Source organism: Anopheles coustani, chromosome 2, assembly GCF_943734705.1.
Source record: "Anopheles coustani chromosome 2, idAnoCousDA_361_x.2, whole genome shotgun sequence".
Taxonomy (NCBI): domain Eukaryota; kingdom Metazoa; phylum Arthropoda; class Insecta; order Diptera; family Culicidae; genus Anopheles; species Anopheles coustani.
Window position 1 is genome coordinate 13,879,173 of NC_071289.1, and position 27,584 is coordinate 13,906,756.

The 27,584-nt window shown below is 42.5% G+C and overlaps 1 protein-coding gene across 1 annotated transcript in view; it reads right to left on the reverse strand.

Moving 5' to 3' along the window:
* LOC131267697 (leptin receptor gene-related protein) overlaps positions 1 to 26,220 on the reverse strand; it is a 208,333-nt gene extending 182,113 nt beyond the window's left edge. The window contains exon 1 of the mRNA XM_058270629.1: positions 26,217 to 26,220. The gene's annotated coding sequence lies outside the window, so the exon portion shown is untranslated. The remainder of the gene's footprint in view (positions 1 to 26,216) is intronic.
* Positions 26,221 to 27,584: the final 1,364 nt, after the last annotated feature.

Here is a 27,584-nt window from a genome sequence, read left to right on the forward strand (position 1 = left end):
TAAAGAAAAACAATTAAAGTTTCAATCATTCTTCCCAGAGGAAGCATTGCTGAGTTTTGATTGTTCAGCCTTCAGCTTTAAAAATGTAAAAGGCAAAATAGCGTAAAGATAAAACAAAACCTTATTATTTTAGGTTTTTGTTCATTTGAAGTGGATTCTGTTTAAAACCGGTGAAACATAATCTGTTCAAGATTTATTTTTAATCCCACTCTAGAGAAGATTTCATATTGATCCCTACGAAAAAGAAATTGTTGTAAAGCATATCCAAGCACAAATTCAAATAAAGAGGAACAAGTTATATAAATAACGGTTCTCAAAGTGATCATCAAAAGATGTATCAATTTGTTTCAAATGATTTAATCCATGATTGAGACATAAGGAGTGAAAATTTTTGGTTTCACATATGTTATCTTTCCAAAATTCCTAACCTCCAAAAGCTAGCAGATAGAAAATAAGGATAACATTATCGGTTTAATTGCTCCTTTCAAACTGCTGGTTTGCTGGTGATCGGAATCATCCGGAAATTCTCCACACTTTGTTCGTCGAAATGAGCGGCAAGCATGTCTCCCACATCCGGTTCACACCAGAAGGCAAGCGTCCAATGAAAACGTTCCACACAAGCAGAGGATGGTAGTAGCTGGAAACTAATTGTAGTCGCCCCGGGGAAAAACCGCAGACACTGGTTACCAGCTGACAGGTTGTGTCGATGTGTGACAATATCCCACATCCGGCAGAAGCTACGGAGCGGCACCCGTGGCGGTCGTGTTTAGTGGCAGTAACCGGCGTGTACGAGCTAGGTTCGGCCAATTCCAACCCATCACAGTTCCCATCTCCCGAGGGGGGGGTCCGGGTAAGTGGCGTACGCCCTAACCAGCACCTATCATGCCGGCTAATGTGTTTTGATTTAGGGACTTGATTATGTCCCGCCACGAACCGTTCCGGGGCCCGCTGGCCGGGACGAGCCGGGCCATATTTCACCGGTTCGACGTGTTTTGCGACCGTCGGCCATAAACTAGGGCAGCCACAATTCAAACTCATAATCGACCGTCGATCTGGCAACGGTTCAAGTTCTCGCCCGGTCCTCGGAACTCGCAAGCCTACCACGAACGCACCGTCTTCTTGGAAATTTGGAACCAAGGCACCTCGGCGAAACCATTTCACTGCCACCGTGAATCGATAACATCGTCATCATCATGATCATCGTTCCACCGAGGCCTAAACTTTGGGGCAGCGTCATTGGGTGAAACCAACGAAAGTCAGTGCCGTTGCGTGAACGTTGCTTTCCTTATCATGGGAAAAGGCCCAACACCAGACCTAACGACACCTTTCCCGGCGGGTGTGAAAACCACACGATACACATTTCCGATAGCGCCCGCCCCCCCCACCCCCCCCCCCCCCACCACCAATGGAGGAAGTCGACGCCGTGCCCGACGAGAACCCGTGTTTAATTAAGAAACCGGTGACGCTCGAAAAGGTGAGAACGAAGTTGATTACCATGCGTGATCCACGCTAGTCACAACGGTCCATTTCGTTGTACGGATCGTCCGGTTGGGTGGTGGGTCCTATAAGTCAGCAGCCACCGTGTCCGGCCAACCTCTTTCCTCCACCATACGGGAGTTCTTGAGGAAGTAATCGATTTAATGGCTGCATACGTTCGCAATCGTCCTGAAAGCTATCACTCGGCACGAGGACTTTTTAGTGTATGGTTGGGAGAGTAGAAAAGGAATCAAAGAAATGGGTGTTCCGTGACGTTGCCCACGACATTTGTTCCTTTCCACCACTCACTAGTGGCCCGGGGGAAAAAATACATCCAAACGGCTGCTCCTCGGTTTCCGGTTTCATAATCATTTTGGCAAACGCGACCGGCCGTTTGTTCCGTTGCAACTCAACGCCAACGGTTGCACTTTCGATCCGATCCAGCCAACCCCATCCCCCCTCCCCGCTCCACCGTAAAATAATGAAATCGAAAATAAAATTCATAAAATTATCATTTACCCAAAAATTAATGGGCTCCGATGTGGATTTTGGCCGGGGATCGCATTATCGCACCGGGGTTTTGCGTGTGGCGGGTTTTTGCTGCCTTTCGTTTTCCTTTTTTGCTGGATGTATTTGTGGGCCTTATTGCTTTTCCATTGCTAGGTGCAAGAAAATGGTTGAAAATTTTATTTTTATAAAATATTTACCGAGCTTTTAACACAATATATTTTTTGTCTGTGTTCTAATAATATAAAAACTACAGAACATTTCATGTTGAAAGATTGGTAAAAATTGTACAACAGGGCAAAAATTGGAAAGCATCTCATTGAGACCCGTTTTGGGTGGATATTGAATACACTTGCACCCAATCGTCGAACCTGGTGCTGGCGATGGCTGGTGCACTTTTCCTTCTGTTTGTTTTTTTTCTCATGGGTAGATTTTCTTCACCCTTCTTGGTTCCAGGTTTTTTGTCCCATTTTCGTTCCCGGTTACTAATGATCGCTGGCCGAGTCGTAAAGCCTGTCCGTCCAGCCAGCTTTTTTAAGAGCGCACCGTCTCCAAAAGGGGCGGGCATCATGCTAGACTCAGATACACTCACACACACACACACAAATCGGGCGATGAAAAATGTTCGAAAATACTTAATGGCATGAATAATTTTCTGTTTTAGTCAAACCGAATCGGACCGGACGGGCGTGGAGCAAAAAGCTTGAAAAACACGGCCGAATTTGAAAACGAACGTAGAAAGCGCACACACGCACACAGACACACAAGTAGTATCATCCTTTTTCTACCCCTTCTGGTATACTATCCTCTCCGTCTGGTGGATGGAAAGAAACGAACGGTTTCGGATGCGTTGAAAGGATCCTTCGGCGGCTCTAAGTGATCTTTCGCCGGTTCTTCGACAAGGTATGGTGGGCCGTACCGGAACCGATCTCGCATCCCTTTCCGCTCCTGGCCAACCGTGGACAACCGCTTGCCAGACAGTTCTTTCTCTGGCATAATAACATCTTTATTTATGAGCACTAGTTTTTTCCGTTCCATTCGGTGGCTGCAGTTCAACCGTTGTGGCCATTTGTAGATTGTTGGTTTTCGGTGCAATATCCTCGTGGATGCTATGTTGGGAGTCTGGTTTTACTCTTTTGGAAAACTTTTTCTTACCACTTCAGATATTCTTTCTCTGCTCGCTTTAGGATTGGTTCTGTGATTGGAAAATCGTCAGCTGTTGAATATCGAGTCTTTATTTGTAGTGGACAATCATCTTCAATCATCATTTTCCGATCGGAGAAGAGTTTTAATATTTGGAACAATAATAAACATAACTGGTGTTGATTTTAGATAACCAAAGAGAACACAAATAGTGCTAATTATAAGAAATATTATTCAGCAATCTTCAACATATAAAATACAGCACTGAAGAAAAATGGCATGTAAGAATGGCTTCCATTAATCATTAATCTTACCGGTAGTAATATTCTCTCCACTCAGACACCGTGCGAATTTCAAATTAAAACAACTTCCATGCCCTCGTCGTTCCGTGCTCTCTGGGAAAAAAACCCGGTCAACGTATTACGAATACGAAATGGCTACCTGTAAGGTAGACACATGTAATATCCTTCCTTTTTGGCCCCGGCTTTTCGTTCGTTCAAGACTAAAACATTGCTACCTTTTTGACCCAATCTTTCATGGCTCGCACTTGGACACATCTTGTCCGAGAAAAGTCAGCAAAAATAATGAGCTCGCGGTGTCCTCCCGGCCAACCTGCCTTGATGGTGGTTCATTTGTTATGCACCCTCCAGGCCACCGTTCGCAAACATCTCTGCGGAGTCGATTCGCCCCCCCCCCCATCCTTTTCCGTCACCCCCCGGGGGGGTGGTCCCGCGAGAGAATGGCCAGTCCCGTGCACTAAGCGTTTAGATCATCCAAGGCACGTATTAGCATAAATCATCTCCGTCCATTGGGCATTACGTAAGGGCACGTGGGGGGGCGTTGTGTAGGCGACCGGAATGGAATGCCTCAGGCGAAGGCAAAAGGAAAGGGGGGGACGAGCCCGAGCGACAGGAGACGTATGTTTTGCATCTTATTGTAGCCCGGTGGGTCGTCCCCGGACGGCTTGGCTTATCAATCAGCAGGCCAATATTTGCCCATCCAAATTGTGCTGATTCATCACATTCAAATTGTGGACTTAACTCCCGTTTTCCGGCATGGATGGAAAAATGGGAAGAAAAATCTTCGATGGCCGAAACAGCAGTCCGGGCCGATTTTTGTAAAACCAGGCATGTAGCGCCGGTTTTCAAGCGCTATTAGAAATGCTCGGCACACGCCCACCCCCGGAAAACTACTGCAAACATTCAAAAGTAAACTTAAAAGAAAACTTTTCCCAAACTCGCTCCTGTGCGATTCAATTGAGACTTACAAAGCACAACTACTTTGCAAGCGCGCAGCAAAAGCTAACCCCTATTTGTTGCAAAGCAAAACAAAGGAAACCATCGGGAAAACTCCAAAATAAACGGCCCGGCAAGTGCATTCCCAGGACCATGCACGTACGCCGTACGTTACAAAGGAAAGCCAGCCCGCCTTGGCCAGTGTAAGAAAGGTTCTGCTCCCTCAGGAAGGAACACGGAATACGTAAACCACAATCACGATCGTCACGAGATAAATGCACCGCTGGCTAGCTTGGAGTGCTGCTTCACAAAGCTCAAAATGTTTTCTCAGCAACTGGAGGAAAAAAAAGAAAGTTTCCTTGAGAAGGCACACATCTTGAAACTTCAAATAGTGGTGAGTGTGTGTGTGAGTTTTTGGAAAGACGTTAAATTTTCTAAAAAAATTGATTGGTAAGTGAGTTTCATGATATGAATTTTATTTTCCAAGATCAGACTTTAAATGATTTAAAACACTATTGTTTGTGTCGTAAAACATTTTTTCAACACCACATAATGATAAAATTGTAAATTTTCTGTTAAATTAAATAATTAAATATTAAGGTTTCCCGTCGCAATAACCAGACGCATACTGAAAATTCACGAATCAGCTAAAACACATGGCCCAGTGGGTGGCCGGGAAAACTCACGACCTAAACCCCCGCCAACATTGACCCCCAACGCTAGCGGTGCACCCCGCAAGCCGCACCGAGGGCGAATCAGTGTTGGATCAAAACTTTACGCCAAATCCCGTCTTTATGAAGCTTCAGCAAATTGCTTCAGTTGCCAAAATTGTTGTACGGAATCGCCAAAAATACAACGTCCCTGGAGGCTGACGCCGAGCGTCCCGAAAGCTGCTGCTACTGCTGCGGGAAGGCGGTAGGCGAAGGTGAAGTGAATCAATAGAAAGTTGAATTTCTGCAACAAACGGAGCAGCAAAGTTAACACACACACACACACAAAATACGTGGAAAAGAAGAACGGAAAGCACCATGAAGGCGCCGCTTAGCGCAACGGAATAACAAACACTACAATCCCGATACTACGACGGTGTACTACGGCGATGATTATGTGCAAACGGACAACCTGTGGGGAATTTTAAACAGTAGGAACAATTTGCTACCCAATCTCCCGGTAGCCAAGGGAATGGTGCTTCAGTGGCCACCGTACCCTGCGGACCTGCTCATCCACATCCTCCTGTGTCGCTATGCGCGCACCAGAAGGTGAAAGAAGACTCCCGAGAGCGACTTTCCAGACAGGTACGAATTTCGTGTACCGCGAACTTGTTCGATTACAGTCCACGTGCCGTAAGGGAACGTAACGGAGGCGGATGTGGTAGGTTTTTTTTCGGGAAGATAGGTGAATCGGGGAAGGGCGAAACAACAAAAAACTAAGCCCATGCAAAGGATTGCACGAAAATGGTAAAACGTGAATAATTTTCGAAATCGCTTCGAAATTACAGCTTGACGATAACCGACGTGCGCTAGAAACGACTCAATTTGCACTTTTTTCCCCCTTTACGGCGAATGGTAAGAAAAGCCATTGGTGGTCCATATTCCGTACAGCGAGATGTTTGTTTCGGGACGTAGGTTTAGAAGTTTTCCGCCAGTTTTTGTTCATCGTTCGTCCGACCATCCGCACCTGGTGTAACGCTTTGCAAGATTTCTTTCAATTTCAGCTGGTAATTGTCATATTTGAATCAATAACTGCTTTACCGATCATCTGCCACAGTTACGGGGAGAATGTTAATGTTGTGGTGCGGTATCTTTGTTTACTGCGAGAAAAGTATCGGTGATCTTTGGCATATTTGATCCTTAAAATAGTACACATTAGCTTTAATAAATTAAATGAAGCGACATAATTCAGTTAAGAATAAAGAAGAAAATTAACATTCAAAATTCTTCGATAACTCCAGTCAATGCTAGGTTTTCGCATAACCATTGTTAAAACTTCATAATATGTTTTTAATATACACAGTTGGATAATAAGTTTTTCTGCTCTCTCCTAAGCATATCAAAAAACTAAAACAGAATTATTGCTGTAAACTTTGTTTACAAATATGATCGCGAGGTAGATGACAAACGACAAGAGACAGATTGTGTTTAGTTGAAATAAAGTTACAAGAAATTGTAGTTAAAGTAAACTTTTCCAACAATTGCAATCCTAGCTGAAGTTTATTTAACTTTATTTGTACTATAAAAGGTTATTAAAGATTTACTAAAAAAAAAGGAATATCACTATTACAATGTTAAAAAAATAACAAATAACAAATAACAAAAAAACTAAACTCGGTAAAATTACAAAAGTAAAATACATGTATTTCATAATGAGAACTGAACAATTTGACATGAGAATGAATACATCTTCGATTGAACAGTATTACCATTCCAAAATCATAAACCCTTCATTATGCTTTTAACGTAATCTCAGGATTGGTAGCTTTCACCGCTGTTTCAGGCATGATTCTTGATCGCTCAAAAAAAGACGATATCGAAAAAAGCGGCATTTCAATCGCATCGTGAACATATCCTACCATCCCGCCAAATACGATTGCATTTCCCAGGTTTTATGCACCGAAAAGTGAGGCCCATGTTTTTCCACCCGTGTAATTTAATAAATCCATTGTTATTGCCCTTTCCTCTTAATGATGAAAACACCCGATGGTACGGTGCTGACCGTTCGACCGGACATGCCCAACGCATTGTGTGTAAACTCTGTGGCTTCTAGGTAAAAGGGAAAGGATGGAGGAGGTAAAAACGAACCGGAGTTTGGGTTTACATCCTGTAAAATTTATCGATCTATTTATGTGCCAGAAAACGCAATGAAATGCGTTCTCCCATTAACACTCCGGTTCCGGTGTTGGCATGATTGTGCGTTGTTCCTGTCCCGCAGCATGGAAGGGTAGGGAAACGCAGTCCTGGCTGGCCGAGGTGCAAGAACACCAGAGCCGACAACCATTGCCACATGAAATGAGCGACGAGCGAAGGAAAAAGATAAATAAACGCCCACACGGGCTCATTTTTCCCAGCATTGTGAAGCGGAATCGTTGATTTATGATTGGCTTTCAGTTAAACAATTGATTTGTACACATCCGTCGGTAGTGAGCCAATAAATCAGTCCGTAACTTATGTAGACAGGCGCTCTAGGGATTCTCGAGAACGGACATGGGTAGGCAAAAACAAAACACGCATAACGTGAGCGATATCATAATGCTGAAGTGAAAACATTTGCATTATCTCTGTTTCGCAGAAGATTTTTGTTTGAGTTTGACGATGATTTTGTTCCTAGATGTAGTGTAATGAAAAAGGGTTCCAAGAAAAATGTGTTACTATGATCATTTGGTTAATAATAGATACCAAATAAAATCTTCAAAAACATTCATCAAAAACACTGCCAACGCAATTGTTTTTATATCATATTTATTACAATCTTCTGAGAAACCATGTTTAATTTCACCATTCATTCTGTTTCTCACAATTCACGCATTTAACATGCAGCCATCCGAAAGAAAACAATCGAAGCTCAAAAGCCATAAATTAGTATCAGTCATCTGAGGTAATTAATCGCGTAGCCTTCCTTTACACGATCGACCAGCAGCCGATGCTCCGGTGCAATAAATGGCCGGGAATTATTTTATTCTACACGCCACCGCCCACCAGTCCCGGCCCCACCCTCACCCAGGGCGGTTTTTGGCAATTTGCGCTCCGCTTTTGGCAATCATTACCTTCCGCCCACGGGACGTGGCCCGGCCTGGACCATCGTTCATTTTCCAGGGACAGGACAGCTGTCATTAACACCCAGGCCGTGCCGGGACGGCACCGTACGGAACCCCGTTAGCCATTGATGCCACCGAGGGCGAAGATAAATATTTATCCGTTGGATTCACCAAGCGTCCAGAAGGTACAGGGATTGAAAATTTCTGTATTCCCACTTCCCCGCGCCAAAAGGCAAATGCGTGATCCACATTAGTGAACGCTTGGATCCGATTTCCACGTAGGCTCAAATACATGTGTAATTACATTTATTCGCAAAGGTGTAGATTCTAGCCCGTGGCGTAGTCGAAGGTTCGATATTAATTTTCATTGTTCGAAATCCACAACCATAGTGCACGGTATTTGTGTGGGTTTGAATGTGGTAATTAGTTAGAATTATTGGTTTGCGAAAATATTATACGTGGGAAAACAGAAGCTTTCGAATGCGATGTTTGTATTATTTACGCAGTACAATTTAGGTCTGCTCAAATAAACATTCACCAACGTTTGTCGTGCATGTGGAAAAGTTTACAATTGTTGTTCAAATATATTTTCAAATAGTTCCAATTGCAAGCGCGTCGACATGAGAAGACTATTTCTCATGGTTTTATGCAATATTTTGTACACTTTGTAACACTTTGTTGCTTATCTCGCGATTTTTGAACACTTGCAGAAACTATACAAACTTCATTCAAAACACGTTACTTTAATACATACTCTGGTTTCCTTAAAGCACTTTCCATGCCAAACACAAAACGAAACAATCGCAATCTAATCATTTACGAGCACAACGTCAAGCCACCCCGAGATTTGGGGATGTAAAAATTGGATTTCAAAAACCATCGTTCGGCTTGTTACGTAAGCCGCAATTTAATACACCATTAAAAGAAGCACGGTCAAACAAATCGACCGAAGCCATCTGAGTCACCCATCCACCTAGCAGAGCGGTCCGCGATGGGCGAAAAAAAAAAAGAAACACCTGGCAAAGATAATGAAAATCGATTTTACGTTTATCTAAAGATCTCGTGATGCTCAACAACCGATTTCCACGCGTTCGTCCTCGCTTCGGCCGGGTACTTTTTCTGTTTTCAAAACGACCGACACCGAGCGCTAAGGGCTGCGTCATGCATCGAGGACTTCTCGCTGGACTCTCAAAGCAATTTAAAAAAAACAACAACAACAACATCCAAACCAGGATCTTCACTGAACGTACCGTGTTCTTATGGCTTTGGCATCGACGGTGTTTTACGAGGTGGAATAAATTACGTTTCGGGAATGCCCCTGTCGTTGGCTGGCAAAGAAATATTCATTAAACTTTTGGCATTCCGGAAGTACAGTTACTCGAAGGCGAAACAAAGGCCGTCGACCGAGAGAGACTTTGGTGATTATTTTTTTAAAATCATAAAAAAAAATTTTTAACTGTAAGTTTAACAAATTCAATATATTTTTCATACAAGTTTTAATATCAAACTGCACATTGGAAACTTATTTAAAAAGAGCGATACTTTAAAATGGCGTTGGGAAAGACTTCAAGCATTGAAAATAAAGGAAAAACCATCCAACGGTATGTAGTTGAATGAATTTAAACAAGGTGCATTCAAGTAACCCGCTCAGGTGTTATTTCGCATTCAGCTACGCTCCATTTGCGATCCGAGCCGTTGGCCACGTGTTCTCTGTGTCTCATGTTCATTGCTACAGTTGCTTTTTTCGCTCCTCGACTTTGCAGCAAAGCCTTTTCCTTTTCTTCCTCAAGACTGAAATCGTTCACGTTCCGTGTGGCGCTCTACCGGACGTTGGGGTTTATTGTTTTATCTTCGTTTTAAAATTCAAAAGTTTATTGTCAACCCCTTGCTAGAAGAAAAAACAAACAAAATCCAAGGCAGCACAGTCCCTCGTGAAAGTAAATCCCCCGAGGGATAGGTATTGGCTCCTCAACCTGCAGCTGGGGAAGATTGCCAAAAGGACTTTGGGAAACCCAGCCGAAAACTCAGATCGGCCGACGGGGTCGGGTGATGGAGGCGATGTATCAACGTAGGAAAAACACGCCCTGCCTTCCCAGCTGCATTCATTAAAATACCTTTACTTGTACGATCTACACCGGTACCGATAATGGCCATCCGGCAATAGGCGACACTAGCGTAAAATTCGTAACGCCTTTTTACGACCACTGACCCCTTTTCGGCGTGTTTCTTCGCAGCAAAACGGCTTTATCTGGTGCTAAGGACAGTATTTGCTGCATCCATCGCCAAAACCCTTTCCGCACCCAGCGATATTCTATTGCTCAGAAATCCTTCCCAGGCGCATTGCGGTTGTAAAACCGATCCAAAACATTCGGCACGCAATATGCCTAATGTTAACCTTCGTTTGGCAGGTAGCACAATTATTTTCTGACCGATGTTTTTCATTACGTGGATGTCGGAACATTTATGCATGAACAATCCTTTTAATTAAGAAGATAATTCCTCAAACGGATTTAATCATGCTGCAGTATTTTGGAAAAAAAGAATAGTAAATGTGCAATAAATAGTATTCTCAAGATTTCTCGATTTCTTCGTCCTAGTATTCCCGGTTTGCTTATAATTTCATTATTTCCTTTAAGCCAAAAGATTGCTAACTTCATTGGTGTTTTTTATAGTATCCGTTCAATTTCCAATTATCAACAATCGTCTTATAGAAAGACATAGCTTCACCCCAAAAACTATTCTTCCCGTAGCTTCAATAAATCAAAACTCAGCCGTTTTCATTTTGTTATTTATTGCTGCACTAGCATCATTTTTTCTCATTTGCTGCGCGTTATGAAAGTGGAGACATTGGTTTGCTTCGAAAACAAACATCGCTTGTGAAGAAGTCTGCTGCATTTTCTTAGCGTTTCACTTTGTCGGTTACCACCGTTGCCTTCATGCTTCCGGTTCTGGACACGTTCGTCGAGTGCTAGTGCCCAGAACCGCGATGTCATCAAATTGCAAAATAATAATCTTCTTTTAGCACCGGAAAAAAGCTGTGTTTCTAATTTTTCAATGTCTTACTCTTTTAAAAATTACCTTTGCTTCTTTATGGTCGATCTTCTTCATGATCATAATTTTCTTTATCATAACTAACCTATAATTCTGGAAATATCAAAAATATCAGTTTTGTCTCATACTTCAATGTTGTTTCTCGGTAGTTTTCCACCTACCGATAATGTGATCCAGATTTTCTGTAATAATCTACTACCACATTTGAAGATTCAAATCAATACAGGACAGTCGCATTGACTGCAAAGAAAATCATTTCCAACTCTCCTTTCCTGGTCACTGGAATGACAGATCGAAATGGCGTACAATAGCAATGTCAAAACAACAAAATAGTATAGACAATAATATAATGACTAGATTTCTTCTTGAAATGCTCTTCATAAAATGTTAGTGCACTTTCTAACAACAAAAGATACCCACCTTAAAATTGTATAATATGTAGAAATTCTATTATTTACCTCCCTTAATTCGCCACTACTTCACACAAAACAAATTCCGAAAACCGACATCAATTGAACGTAACGGACCAAACCCGTGAAGGCAGTAACGATAATTAATGGTGCAATTATCAATAATATTATTTTACCATTTTAGCTCGCTTGCGATAACAGCTAGATTTACGATCACTGCACCTAAGCAGGTCATCCATCGTCGCTGGATGCTGGCTTAAACGACCGAAAAGCCAGCGCACTGACAGTCTCTTTGCTCAGCATTCCCACATCCCCGCAAAGCGGTTCCTTACTCGCGTCAACTAACATTTATTCCCATCCCGATCCGGTATTATTCCAGCGTTTTGCCGTTTGCGGAATAGCAACAGCAGCCCATTGGCGTCGGTATCGGTTTTGTCGCAGCCCGGTGGACAATGTCACAATCGCATTAGACATTAGGAACGGAGGGTGCTTGAGGAGTGAAAACTGCTGCCGCTCCCGCCGTAGGTTGGTAGGTCGATAGTAATCCACTTGTAAATTATCATCCGCTCGTGCAGCTTCCTTCGCTCGGCAGCGACACCTGACGGAACGGGCGAAGATGCGACTTGTGGCAAACGAACCGTGGCTAAGCGAATTGGGACGCAGTGAGTCGGTCGAAGCGATCGTCCATTAATTGACGACATCAACGCGATAGCCTGCATGAAAGGCCGAACGATGAATGCGCTTCGCGATGGGAATGGTATGGTGTGGCCGCATGAGTGGCAAGAAGAAATGGTACAATTTAGGATTCGTATCGTATGCTGACGGAAACCAACGCGAGGTAAATGATATTACCCGTCGACCGACACGACAGCGATGTTTTGTTAGATTGAAGGTAATTAAATATCGCTATGGTTAGGGTGGTAAAGTGTTTTGTTCTGCTCTTTTCTATTTGTTACACTTAAGTCACACTGCAGCTATTATTGAGAATGTGAATCTTTTTGATCTATTTTTACTTTTACCAACTAATAGTTGATAGAGTTAAAGCCGATAAATTAAACTATCATAAATAGGGGAATTAACTATACCGTCTAATAAAACAAAATATTTGAACGAAAATAGCAAGCATATTTAAATAATCAATCATATATGTTATAATGCTTAACTAATGTTACTCTAGATATGAACTGCGCTGATCACATTCAATCCTATGGAATTTAGACGCCATGTTATGAAAGCTATAAAGCTGAAATAGTTTTGCTCCTAATCCTCTCATGATACGGTAAAACTTGGTACTTGATAGATTTCAAGCTCAAAATGTGCTGACATAAACGCAGCATTTAAAATCAGTCGTCATGAACCTATGATGCGCTTCTATCACAGACTCAAACGGACGAGTATCCAATCGTAGGGACATTTTTCGCCAGCGACAGCATATTTCAGTAACGGCTGTCTTCGGGATGCTTTCCACCTAAACATCATTAAAACTTTCGCATTTCCACACAAATCTACCAAACTGCCTTGCTAGGCAACGCTTGGTTGGCGTTTTGGAGCCGTTTTACTTTAGTATCGGCGAGCCTCAAAAACATTTTCTCCAAAGTTGGTTAGATATGCGACAACTCTACGTCATCGTTATCGCATATGTCAGCACTTTTCAAGTAAATCAAATTTCATTAGGTAGTTTAACGAATATGATATTTGAGTGAAATCATGGTCACTAGTAAAATGATGTTCAAATTTATTCTAGTAAAAGTAGCTCACAGAATCATTTAACAATGTTGAATATTTTTAAATCACTGTTGAAGTACATCAGAAGAAAACATTTTCACTTCTTGAACCCATGGCCCCATGGAGGTCTGATAAAGTTAAGGTGAAGGTTTCTGTCGAATTTCGTTGAATACGTCAGGATTACACCGCAATGCTTGATATATTTTGTATCGCAAACTTTTCATCCCATGCCGCAGGTGAGAAATTGTGAAAACATACACTCTGCTGGGGCATGTTGTACGGACGATGAAGGACGAAAAACATGTGTTGACTTCACGAAGGGGAATTGTGTATGGGTACCACGGATGTGGTCGGTGTGTCCCTGAACGCTGTGAAAACTGTGCATAAATTACACACGGTAGAGTTGGTACCGAGGAAAATCCCAACCGAAACCCTGGAGGGATGATAATGAAACATAACAGGTTCCTTTGCAACACCAGTGCGACAAGTTTATCCCGCAGGGTACAACGATGTAGAAAATCAAAACTATTCTCTCAAGCAGACGGTACGTCAATGATCCCAAATGGGAGTTTGAGAGCTAGATCTTCTTCTCGTCATGTTGACAGAACTGTCGACTTCACGTCCTAGGTAATAAAACAGGTAAACATATAAATAATTCTTTCGTCCTACATGCCAAACTGTAGTCCTTTTCGTATTCCTTCGTGCTAGAATTATTTAAAATTCGAGATCTACTGTTATTATTTTTTTCTAATTAAATCTCCAAACGTTCTTTTTGTCGAGCCACCTTCCATTCTACATAGTGATGACAAAAGCACCCTCTACATTTTTTTTTGAAATGTTTCAGGCGTATATAAGCATACAAAATTACCAGAAGCATAAATATGCCGCAAGAGTGACGTGGATACAACAGTGCAAGCCAGGTTTGTGAAATCATACAAATTTCTCAGAGACAAACAAATCAGCAGTGATACATTTTATTCTGAAATGAAGGTTGGATGCATGGCTAGATTAACTTACAACTGTTTCTATGGAAAACAATCAATTTATTTTAAAAAAACTGTAAAAATAACAATAAAAACTTATTGTCATAAAAAAAAAGAATAATCCTCTCTCTCAAACTATTGAACTACAAAACATTTTATTGATGATGGTAATGGTTTTATAGATTTAAGGAACTTTTAGAGAGGTTTCCTTCAGTTGCAAGAAATGGTTTTGGTTTTGTGTCGATTTGAAGTCGATAGATTCCTTTGAAGGATACGGTACATTCGTTCTGAAACACAAGCCATCTTCTTCCCGCAGCGGTTTTGGCCGCGCGACTACATGCCGCACTAAAAGCATCATGAGAATTTGCACACAACGCACCAGTTGGTGAGCTATCTGATCTTCGGATCTCCTTTCCCCCAGTGCGCCCAACCGCATATTGCATAATGCTATTACGGGTGGTTTCTTTTGACCGCTGATTACCAATCATGCGCCTTCCCGAGCACCATTCAATATGGATGTACTACACGGATCTGGTTTTAAGGGACGACCGCAGGGAAGCTTGAAAGGGTAGTCCTTCCAATCTGCGTATTCAATGAATGCAAAGTTCGGACAAGAAAACTGCAGCGAACCACGGAAGTAAAAAAGTGAGAAACTTAAAACAGACGCATGAGAGAACCGATTCCCTAGAAGGTGGAATCAAATTTGCATATGTTGCAAGTTCCCTCAAATTGAACTCGTAAAGCATCATTTGTTATACTCTGCGAAATTCCTTCTGTTGAAAATAGTTAACTAAGAACTCGCTTCTTGGCCAATATGCACTACCTTTGTTAAAAGATTGCCATAGTATTTATTTCTAAAACATTTTCCAAGCACTGCTGTTTGCAAAGTAAATCAAAGCTGTCTATACAAGATGATGTAGACTGTTGCAAAATCTTTTCATCTGCTTTGAAATAGATTGAGTAAGAGAAAAACCATATTGATCACCATTTCGTTAACAATCAAGCGAATGTGAGCTTCATCACATGAATTTTAGATTTTTTTTATTGTTTAGCTCGCGAATAGGCACGTCCGTGCCATATGGTCGGCGTGCCAGAGTATTCGGCTGAAGCACCCGGTCAATGTAGAATAAAAGTACAGCAACGGCTGTACTTCCACCCGGCGTTCGATGAGTTGAAGTGCAGAAAACCAAATGAAGCGACTTCTATCGACGTGAAGCGTATGTACTAAACGCATGAGTTCCCACGCATTGGCTAATGGGACTGGCAATTTGAACAACGATCGCTACAGGCTTCCGGCACACAGATGCGAAGTGATCCTTGATGCAGAATGTGATAGCGAGCATGGTTGGATAGAGGGAGTCTGGTTTTTATTTGCCTCTAATGATGCAAGTGGCACTTTGATGGTTACATTGGTTCAGACTTCGTACAGAAGTTGAAGTACAGCCCTCTAGTTTTTCTCAAATAATAATGGTTCACTAACTATAAATAATCTTCATTTACCAAATGGATTTTTATGAAAATTGGATAAAAATAAATCTTTCATTCAAATTAGCAATGCAATTGGTTTGATTTAACAAATATAAAATCGCATACCACGAGAAGAAAATTGCCAAAATAAAATAACAAGTGTTCCCGTGACTCCCTTATTAACGATTCGTCGTTTGGAGCCATCCCATTATTTATGGTAGACTGTCTACAGGGACAAGATCAAACTAACCTGTCAAGCAATCAGCAGAGATCCTGAAACACTCTTCCCTTTCTTTTTGAACTGATTTGGTTCTGTTTCCAGCACCAACGACAACTTCGCTTGCAATTCCATTGCTCTTGACGAATAATCATTCATCCAGCTTGGTGGTCCATGGTGCCTTTGGTCTCATCGTAATGCCTCGGTGATTTGTAGGTTGTTTTTGAGTTTTCGCTTCCCACAACGAACCATTTCACTTGCAGTTTCCGGTGGGAGATTTTTCGCCACAGCAAGCCCTGCCTTCTCCTCGCCGCAATGTGCAATTTTTCCCGGTAAATGGGCACCCGGGAAATGCGCTTACCCGCGCAGGGCTGCATCCTGACAGCGACAAATGCGTGACGTCTGTCTGCGTTGTCTGCCGGCACCTCAAAGCTCACCGCAAAGTCTTGAGGGCCGCCATGTGGCGGGGGGAGGGAAAGACGGCACTAAATAGAACGTACATCTCCGGCCGTGTTTTCCGACCCGGGCAAAAAAGTGACGTCGAATCCTTCCACGTCCGTGCGTTTCACATGGTGCGCATGATGGAGTAGACCACATTCATTCATATTACAGTTTATTACAAACATTATGTCATCCCGGGTCGGAAACTGCACGGAACTTTCCCGCTTTTGGGCACGAGTAAAAATTGTCCGGTTAGCCCCAATAATCCATGTGTGTAAGTGTGTTTGTGTGTGTTAGACTTACTCACTCACGCCACGTGGATCCGGAACTGATTCCGTTGGCAGTTTTTCTTCCCCTGCTGGTGTGTCGGACTCCTTCCCTTCCCTCAGCGGCGCTTTCCATCAACGAGGTGAGATGCTGCACGGATGAAAGGGAATATTTCATTTCCCCAACGCAACGGAACGAGCTAGCCGGCCGGTCCCGGTTCGTCTCTGCACCGGAAGGTATCTTGCTGCTGGGCTGCAGCTGACAGTATTCCACCATTGTGCACACGGATGTCTTCGAGCGCTTGGTACCGGGGGTGTGGGGCGGGGCAAGGGACGTACTCAGCTGGTAGAGGACTTCCGGCTTCTCGAGAATGAACGCTTCTGCGGCGGACGTGTGCTAAGATGGTGATTAATCGCTCATTAGGCCGTATTGGAGCGGGATGTGCCAGCCCATCCTAGACATTTGTGTGTTGAGCCTTACGGAGGCGTGATGTTTTAAATCACATTTTTCGTGATTTTGGCAACCGTGTTCTGTGCAGGTTTTTTAGAGGTAAGGTTTATCAAGACGGTTTGTGCTTTGCTTCGCAGTTTACAAGTTATCAGAATGTTGAGATATTTAAAAATAGTATCGATAAGACATTCGTCTCTACAAAATATGCTTGATTTCCAAAAAATATGAACGAACTTTATATTGATGTATAAATTATGTCATTGAAATATTTCCCATTATTAATTCACAATATCGTATTGGGTTTTGCAACGCGTAGAAGTGTCCATATGTTCCCTCAAACTAATTAATTTTAAGTCTTAAATAGAAATAGCAAAAAAGCGAATGAGTGAGTAATAGAGTTGCTAGTCGCCTCAGCGATTCGATACAGCAAAAAGTTACTGGTAGCCACACAGATTTGAATCCATATTAAGGAAACGAATCAGATTTATGAATCTAATCCTGAATTACTCAACACTAATTACAATTATTTGAAAAGGGTTTATCGTGATAAAATATTAACCGTATTATGGTTTAAGCACCTTAATTAATTAATAAAATATCAATAATGTTTGATCGGATTCATCTAATTCTTGTAAGTCAATGAAAGGATGTTTTATTCTCAAGATCAAAAGCTTCAAACATCATGACGCACGAGGATGGTACATGAGTAGCAATACTTAGCAAAAATAATAAACATACGAGCATTATACTCGCTTGAAGTACAATCTCAAGCCAGTCGAGTGATAAAGCACCGATGTTTGCGTCAGTAAATTGTAAAAGCTTATCACAATTCAATTTTCCCAATCAATTACCTACCCGTTATTGCATCGGCTTGAACTATCCAGGGCCTATTGATCTCCGGGCCGAGGCCGGGCTGGTAAAAGCCTACCCGCAGGGCAATCTGTCAAGTAACATAAATTACTTTACCCTCAGCACCGGCCGTGCCGTCCTTGGCATCGACAACACAGTAGAAAGACCTCCTAAACAGCACACATTTGCTGCAGGGGCAGTGAAACTTTGTTCCCTCGATCGGACCTCATCCGGTCGGTGTTTCGTTCTGTGGCTGTTGCGGGAAAATCGGAACCGAGAAATTGATTCCCTAGACCTCAATGAAAAATTATGCTTCCAAGGAAAATGGGCAAACGGAGCGAGAGAAGTGGGTCACCCTGCAGCGATGAGCTTATCGAAGAAAAGTTCATTATTTGTTGTCTAACGTTGGCTGAATCGGGTGCCTCGCTGGAATATTCCTTGATCGTCCTTCGAAGAAAATCCGTCACAAAGTACATCTTCTACACTAAATATTTACTCGGTGCTTCGAAACTCAGTACTTCAAAACTGTTGCACTGGCCGCAGAACGCCATCGACCGCTTCGGACGACATGTTTAAGATGTGTGGTTTTGCCCGGGTCTGGATCCTACAGCTAGAAGTAAAATTTTTCATCACACAAACCCGAACAAGAAAGAAAGATGTGCCCACTTTATCTGGCCCATCGGAAAAGACGCCAGGTCGGGGAGGAGATATGGCCGGCAGATAGCACGATCGCCGTTCGACACAAAAATTATGACCAGGGCAGGGCGTCTTGTGGGCTTCGCTCTTGCCAAGCCAACCATCATCGTCCACGGCTTCGGATGCAGGACGCTATTCATCAGGCACGGAGCGGCGGACAGCGGAGCATTCCCGGAGTGGCATGTTTTTCAGATGTTATTGAATTCCAAAACACAATCACATCGTCCATTCTTTGTTCTTTCCTCCACCCCCACCAGCCCCCGCATCGCCATGTTCAACCATTTTGTGTCTCTTCGGTCAACAAGTTAAGAAGCATCTTTTATTTTATTTCGAGAACACACGACATTGTGCTGCTGGCTCCGAGAAGATAATGGATCAAAATCGTTTTTGTTGCTGTGAACGAGCGACTTCTTGGAACGCCATAAGAACCGCCGCCGAAACAGAGCATAAAACAACGGGGCGGCGTCCCAAGTGGGTGGGTGGGTCTTGGAGCGTGGTCTAAAACAAGGCCTCCAGCGGCAAAACCAACCAGCTGCTTACGTTTTGCGCCGGAATAGAAAATTATTTTGATTACGCTTTCAGGAGCATTCGCCACATGAGTGGTGCAAAGGGTGGGGTGGGTGGTCGCCCAGGGCGTAGGGATTTTTGGGGGTGTTTTATTTTATTTTTGATAATGTGATATCCTGCTAAGCGATGGGACAGAGTTACGTTTTACGTTTTACGATTTCACAATATCTTTAAAAAAACGTGTCGAAAATAAGAACGGTTTCTATAGATTGAAAAGCATATTCACCATTTTATCTTGAGTTGTTCTGAAAGAAACTACTTAAACAAATTATCCAAGGCATTGATTTCAATAATTTTTTAAATCATATATACGTAAATGTATTTTTGTAATTGAATTTTTTTCGGATAACCTAATGATATTTGTTATTTTCAATCTGCATCTTTTCGAAAATTGACCTAAAAGCATGTTTAACCTATGAAAAGTAGAAAATCCAGGACATATAATTCGAATCAAACAAAGGACGCACTGATTCATACGGATTAACCTTACATGTCCCATGGTTTTTAAACCAACCCCTGACCGGGCCAGTAATAGGCCATCAAAGTAATGGAGCGTATAAGAAACGATCATTATCCAATTTAAATAAACCATCCACAACTGTTTCCCTTTGTTTCGCGCAAGGCCATTTTCTGACCACTTTTTTTAAACGAACCACCTTGTAGCCATCCCACATCATCTCACGTCACCCGGGCGAATGTCCGAAAAATCGGATCAAATAACACTTTAGACTGTCAGCGTTTAAATTGTAATGAAACCGTACGACTTCCCTTCGACGTTGAACTCCCGTCCGGAATCTTTCCTTCGGCGCACTTTTAGCTGTTTTGTCCACACGCGTCTCGCCGAGGAAGAAGAAGACGAAAAAAGGTTGAAGGCGACCATTTTACGATGGAAATAAACCAAATAAAATCTTAAACGATCTACTGATACGACACGAATGTGTGCTTACAGGAGGGAGAAAAAAATGCGAAACCCATAACCCGTGCACTTCCGGTCAATCCTTGCACGAGCAGCGGGGATTGAAAAAGGAACTCCAGCGTCGGGTGGATATTTTACTTCTCCTTTTTTCCCACCCCAGACGCAATAACAAAAACGTACGATAATTGTAAAGTTGGTGCTCATAAAAAATAACCCGCCCCGAGCCACACGGTATTAGGCTTTGAATCACGCACCGTCTGGAATGATGTCATTTGACTCAGCGAAATCGCGATACAACGGGGGGAAGCGGGAATGCGAATGGCATGGAGATTCCTTACTCTTAAGCTCCTTCCTCCGGTAACTCCCTCCCTGCCACCCTTCTCCCACGACCAAACAAATAAACAAACTTGGCCGAAAGTTGTAAAGCCTTAGGCTGCCGTACATTTGTTGCCCGTTCTTTCGCCCGCTCTTAGCCTTCAAAGCCTTCCAACTTTTTGAGCCACTCCTGGATTTACCTCGACGCATGCAACGACGGGAAGCGAAATCGTGCGCAACGAAACGTAAACATCTTTAACTCTTCTGGCAGGGTTTTGTAGGTTTTTCTTCCGGTTTATTTTATACGTTTATTTTATATTTCGACGCTTCAACTCGGCAGCACGGTGAAGCGTCGATATTTGTGCTTGTTTTGAACTGCACAACATTTTATGATTACGAGATGAAATCGAAGAAAATCCTTACTCGCCCAGCTCGTGGGGAAATAGATGAGACCGGTTGTTTTTTCATCTTTAACTCGTCTAGTCCAAACGATAAAACGTGTCAATGTTTTACTTTTATGATACACCTAAACGGTTTACGCTGGATATGAAATATGTGGGTAGTACGGCAACAAAGAGAGAATCCTAATGTTGCTATTGGAAGTACATATTCGATAAATTGTTTAGATCAATTGAGATTTATAACATTTGTCAAAACATAGAAGAAAACAAATCTTATTATGTGTCATAGGGGTAATAAGAAACTTTCTAGCCATGGAAGAAGTACAGCAAGTGGATTCTGTCGTTATCTCCACGAATCATTTATCTGTACTATATTTTCATTTCTAAATTAAACTAATTCTCCCCAATGTTAATTTGCTTTGTTTTGCAGAAGACCATATTTCTATTCTAGTAGGCCATAGCTCTTCCAATTTTAATTTCCAATCAGCTGGCGATTGATTTCGCTTTCATTTAATCATTCATTATTTATTTCGATCAATTTGTTCAATTATTATTAACCTTACAAACTCAGATCAATCCCTACAATTTCAAATCTTCTTAGTAAAAAACCATGTTGAAGTTGAGAAGCTCCAGCTCAAAAATAAAGTAACACAGGTTCTTTTTAAAAACATTCAAACACCTAAATTGATTAAAAAATATATCTAAAGCGAAGTTCCACAATGTCAATTGCGGCTGGAAGACCGTTCTCTGTGACAGCTAAAGCGTTGCTCAAAAATTTAAACTATCGAAATGAAAAACTTTCCCCATAAATTGTACCATCCTGCTCGAGATTGGTTGGAGCCGTTTCGCCCGGAAAAAGATTGAAAAAAAAAAATCCCCCAGTCCAATGTGTTGCCAATGGCTGCATCATTTCCTAGTTCATCCCATTCTGAATACGGGAATCCATTTCGGAGGGCTTCCGCGAGCTGCCTTCGACAAGGCTGCGAGCTGCCGGGGAAAGGATGCATGCATGTCGGTATGTCGGCGGTGATTGCTGGCAATTTGGGCGAAAGATTATACGATTAGTTGTCGTAAATTTTGAATGGCATCCCGGCGTACCATCTGCTCGCTTCGACTGTTCGCCCATATTGACACTCCCGTATCCAATTCCCTTGGAGGATCCTTCACCCGAACAGGGGAAAGAAAAACTCCCCGTATAATGGATAGTATGCATGATGAGGTTTTTCCTATCTCTGTAATGGCAAATTTCTGTTCCTCGAGCGGTTACGTTCTACTCAGGCGAATATCGTACGATTTGGTATTCGCATAATTATCATAGCCGAAGGGAAACTTTTCCGGCTCGGGGTCAACGGGAGAACGTTGTCTCGGAACCCAAACGTTGCTACCGAATGATGCAAAATTTTGTACCACCATTCGGAAACCAAGCGAGGGCTACTGATTGGGATCATCCAGTTTTGGACGGATCAAAATGCACTGACAAATAGCCCGCTATCCTGCTCCCTCCATTTCTCTTCCCATCGAGAGGGTCCCATTTATTAACTAGCTTGTCACCAGCCATCGTCGGTTCGACCTTATGGTGTGGTGCTTAAGAAAAAGGTTTCATGTACAAGGCGAGTCAAGTTCCAGGGAGTTGATCTAATTGGTGAGCACATTATGTCACCACATGTGTTCAAAAGGTTGTGGATATGAAAAAAACAACTCTTTTGTGAGTAAATTAATATTAGATTTGGCAGAAATCCTCCCACAACGAAGAGTGTTATCTGTGAAAGTTTATTGTTCGGAAGATGTGTTAAAAAAGGTTTTCTAAATCTCAAAGAGCAACAAATCTGATGAAATATGTCTGTATTTCTATGCTGGTGTATTTATTCTAAGTTGGAATTTTAATAGCAAAATAAATTTATTATTTCATCAAGATGAAAAATCCTATTATGCCTAACATATCTTGTGAGTTTAAAATCTGACTGCATTTGCATCTAACTGCACTGTGTTGTACTAAACATTGTTTTATAAATTGACTGACATGACTTACTTTTTATTTGATTTAGTTAAAGTGTGGTAAAAATAAACCACCAAACGTTTTTTTACCAGTTATACTACCACTACCTTTAGTGGACGATCAGTTGCAGTTCTGCCGACGCTTGGTTTCAGGAAACGATGTCGTGGGGAATCTGGGAATCGAAATTTTACCTTGCGGGACCAATTCCACACCGACGCAAGCAGTGCACACTAGACCCAGGAGTCCCATTTGCCCGCCGGTGTGTGCATGTGTCAAAGTTACGTGCACGTTCGAAACGATAACATCGGTTCCGCCAGATGCTTGAAACATGCATCATCAGCTGAACGGCACTATGGGAAAGTTGTGTGAATTTATTGTAATAGTTTTAAATGTACTTTTTACTCCTTAACTCATCGAAGTATTTTGAGAGTAATCTATACAATAGTTTCAAATCTATCAGCAAATAGAGAATGTTTCTTTTCTGTACACTTTTCCATTGTGCGAAAGTGTCTTGTTGACTCAACCAATTTTGCTCTCCTCACAAGTAAATCCTTGTAAGTATTAACACCGCAATATCACCAGCCTTCAACAGTACAGTATCGTCCTGCAGCCGTCAACAGAAGGAGACCTCCCGCTACGCGTGGAGTCTAACATACTCCCCTTGTCGCATCAGATCAAGAGTCAGGGTATGCCATGCAGTACACCGTACTGGATCCTTTTTCCCGACACGAAAGAGACATTTAAAAAAAAAGGTAGCTCCAGCAGCGGTCCAGGTGAGATCGGCACTTTATTAGACAGATTCTTTGGCAGGCACACGCCCGAATTGGTGCAAAAGCACCGTGGGCAAACACATTCCAACGTCAATCCGGCGGGCGGACTGGACGAAAAGCGAGCGTGTGGGAGGTTTTCAGCGGCCTCCTGTCGGTACAATCGTTGGTGGGTGCCGAAATCTAACTCCCCGTTATGGTTGCAGGTGACGTTGCAGGTGAAGTCTGCACAATAAATTGTCATCCGTGGACCGGTGTCTTTTCCATGAACGCAGAGATAAGTGGTCGAATGTTAGGGAACGTTAAATATCCTGTAGAAGGGGATTCCATCTATCCGTGAGATTGGAAGCACGGTTGGAAAAGCCGCACCCCGTATAAACTCCTTTTAGGCGTATCCATGCGATTTCGGGACAAGTTTGCACTGTAAACACACAAGTTCAAGCTTGGCACTGCATCCGGTTAAGCCACTTGAGATGATTCGATGGACCTAAGGGCTGGGGACGGCAAATCAAATCGTTCAATTATTTTGCAAACACTAAGTCTGCTCGGTTCGTTATGAAGTTGATCGCAATGCAGCGACAGCCGGATATTGAGTAAGTGGTTATTTAGTAACAGTATACTGCTGTCTCCGTGGGCTAGGCACTTGCACATGTTTGCGCAGTCATTCCGATGGTTTTGAAGACGATCCATGGTGCAATTTAGCACCTCTAATCAAACGGTGCGGTATTGTTCATTGACGGAGTAGTGCACCAACGACGAGGTATGATTGTAAGCGCTGAAGAGGCATGGTTGTCTTCCTTTTCGAAGTAAAACACAGCAATATTGACGAAAAGTCGTTTGGCAAGGCATGACTGGAATTTGTATTGCTTGATTGCGTGTGGTTTGATACAATAAGTCTTTCGAACAAATGAAATTCCATCCATCCAGAATTCAGGATGCACAACAGGGCCATGTTTTCTCTTCCCGAATCAATGATGACACTTTTCTCCTCTCAAGACGTCAGATATCATTTTAGATATCACTGGCTATGACACTTGCATTGAACAAAAATTTTGAAAGAAGACAATAAAGTAATATAGAATATCCAAAACATGCCCTACTCAATTTTCACTTTTTAACGATGCTAATTTGCTTCCACATTTTAGATCGCTGCAGTGATATATTCGAAAAATAAACAAATTAAATCAAATGAAATAACGTTGGGAAAGAAATCTTAAACAAAATATAATTTTTCCATTTCACATCAATTTCTTCTTAGAGCTTAACATTTTTCCCCAGGACGTTTCTTTTAGTTTGGCATCAAATACTGGTAGCTTTCTTTCATCAACATTTTACTTCGTGAAAATTCTAACAGAAAGTCAAAGATAACAAAGCTCACCCCTTTCACGGTATTCGATACATCGCTCCCATTCCGGGACTCTTCTTTCCACACAACTAAGGAATCCCAGAGCAATCGTCTACAATTTGAGTGCAAAAAAGACCGAAAACATTCGCCATACGATGGAAATAGTGGAATTGCATTCTCAGCACCAAAACACCAGGAACACCCTCACCGTCGGCGGGGTTACAATGGCGATAAAGCACCGTAAATTGCGCACCGTCACTGTGTAAACTCAATCGAAATGAAATATATTGAGCAGCGCACGCGAGATAAATGAAATGCAATATAAGTGGGAAAATTGCAGCAGGATCGCGGTGCAGCGCTAACACTGGCACTGACTGCAAAAGCTGAAAGCGACCCCAGCGAAAGCACGAGAAGATAGCTGTGAGAATGGAAAAAAGCGAAAAACGATCGTTCTGGAAAGATAAATAAGATGGGAGGCGGACGAAAGAAACGCTGAACGAAAGACAACTACGAAACGTCCTTTCGCCCTCGAAGACGGAAACTGCATCTAAAAATATATCTCATGGCGATGATTAGACGACAAACGGAAATGGGGAAAAAGAAAAACACGACGAATCGGTAAAGATTGAAACCTGGCAGTTGCTGCGATGGGGTGCAGAAATTACAAAAGCTGCTGAAAATCTATTGAATCAGTTTCAAAGGAACAATGGGCGTTGTCTCGGAGAACCTCAATTACATTAGATGATTATTTTGAACTTGGTTTTGGTAATATTTTAAATTTGATCTGCACTTTACGATTTTTTGATTAATTTTAACATCAATTAAGTGTGTAAGAAATAAATATTATTTTTCAATATTTCCAACTGATCTATATTCATTTGCCAGATGTTGCAATAATTATTTTATGGATTTCAAATGCAAAACAATGAGATTATTTCTCATTTCAAGAAAGGCAAAAAATTATGGTGACTTGAATTATGGTGTTCTCTGAAGATGTAACCACTTATCCGGACCATTTCGTAAGAATTTATTGACGATTGTGCGGTCCTTGCCGAAATCTCTGCCCAAATATACTTTTACTCGATTTCTACAGCTTAAGCCACTCCACTGTGCACTCCACGCCCGGTGCTGGCTGGGATGCTTGATCTGTTTTATTATTTTGAGCCACCTCTCGAGTCAACGAAGAATGGAACGGGCAGCGGAAAACTCGCCTCCAAAACCGGGAAAACCAACAGTGCACCACTTTCAGCGGGCAAATGCCATTTTCAACCGACTCGAGAGCACTCCAGCGTCCTCCAGTCTCCAGTGTCTTCGGCGGCCCGGGGAAATACATCGATATGGCACAGCGATATCGTCTATCAAGTGCAGTACCGCGCACCGCTTGTCGCTTGTCGGAGTGTGTTATCATTTCCCCGGAAACGGCACGAACAAACGTCGCCACGCCGGCTTGGCGAAGACGGCACGGAAGAAAATTCCATAAATTGTCTTGTGTCCCCGATTGTCATTGTCTGGTGCCAACACAGCGCCCAAAATTATCCACCCGAAACGTGTTGTGTGGATCGGGTTCGGGCTCGGGAATGAAAACGGAAACCCACGCTCGCCCCAGTCCTTGTCTACCTTGGCAAACAAAAACACACACACACACACACTCATGTGAGGGTGGGAAAAATTCTCACCCAGGCATTATTGCAATTCGCAATCGCTGCGAAGGATCACTTACCGACCGGAAGCACCTAGCTTTGGAGCCCACGGGATCATCTGCGAATCGCCGAGATGGGGTTTTCGTGCAAGACAACACTCTGGCCACTTGCGAGTGGCCTTTGCCGGGCAACGATGGGCTTTCTATTGAATTATGTGACCGGAAAGGCAAGCAAGAACAATTGCCGGCAAACAATTCCCACCGTGCAAAATCCGTTTTCCCTCTTTCGATACAGCTTTGCTTCCTTCCATTACGACAGGTGAACCTTTTTCGATTGATGTAACCACCACCTCTACCAGGAAAACTCTTGTACCATACCAACACCTCATACCTCCTCAGTGTTTGTCCCTTCATCCACTTTCGACGACCTTCCTACAGATAAGGAAAATTCGGACCTAACTACGCCCGAAAACTTTCACCCCATACTTATCACGCATCAAATTTATGTTGGCACTGTACAAGAACATATCAAGACACACACACACACAAACACAACAAATCCGCCAATCGTTAAGCAGTCTTGAATGAATTGACACACGTGACTCTTTCCGTGCGACGCTTGTTATCGGGATTTTCCGTCCCTTACCGGGTTCCGGTTGGGATTAACCTAATGATAGTTTTACCACCGTGTATAACCGTCGCCAGACGTTGATGCTAGTTTATGATATAATGATAAGGGTAGTAGCTAATCAAAGCAGGAAACCCCAAAGCCTAACAATAGGGGAACGCCACGGAACAAAAGCGTACCGTCTCAAACCGAAAGGTTGATCGAACATTCGCTTGGTTATTATGAGGAGTTTCTAAATTGGAGCTTTATATTGATTTTGTCACAAAACCAGGTTGTTTTAGAATACAATATTTAGCCAATTTTAATTTAAACAAGTATCGTTGCATTTTTGTATTTTAAAAA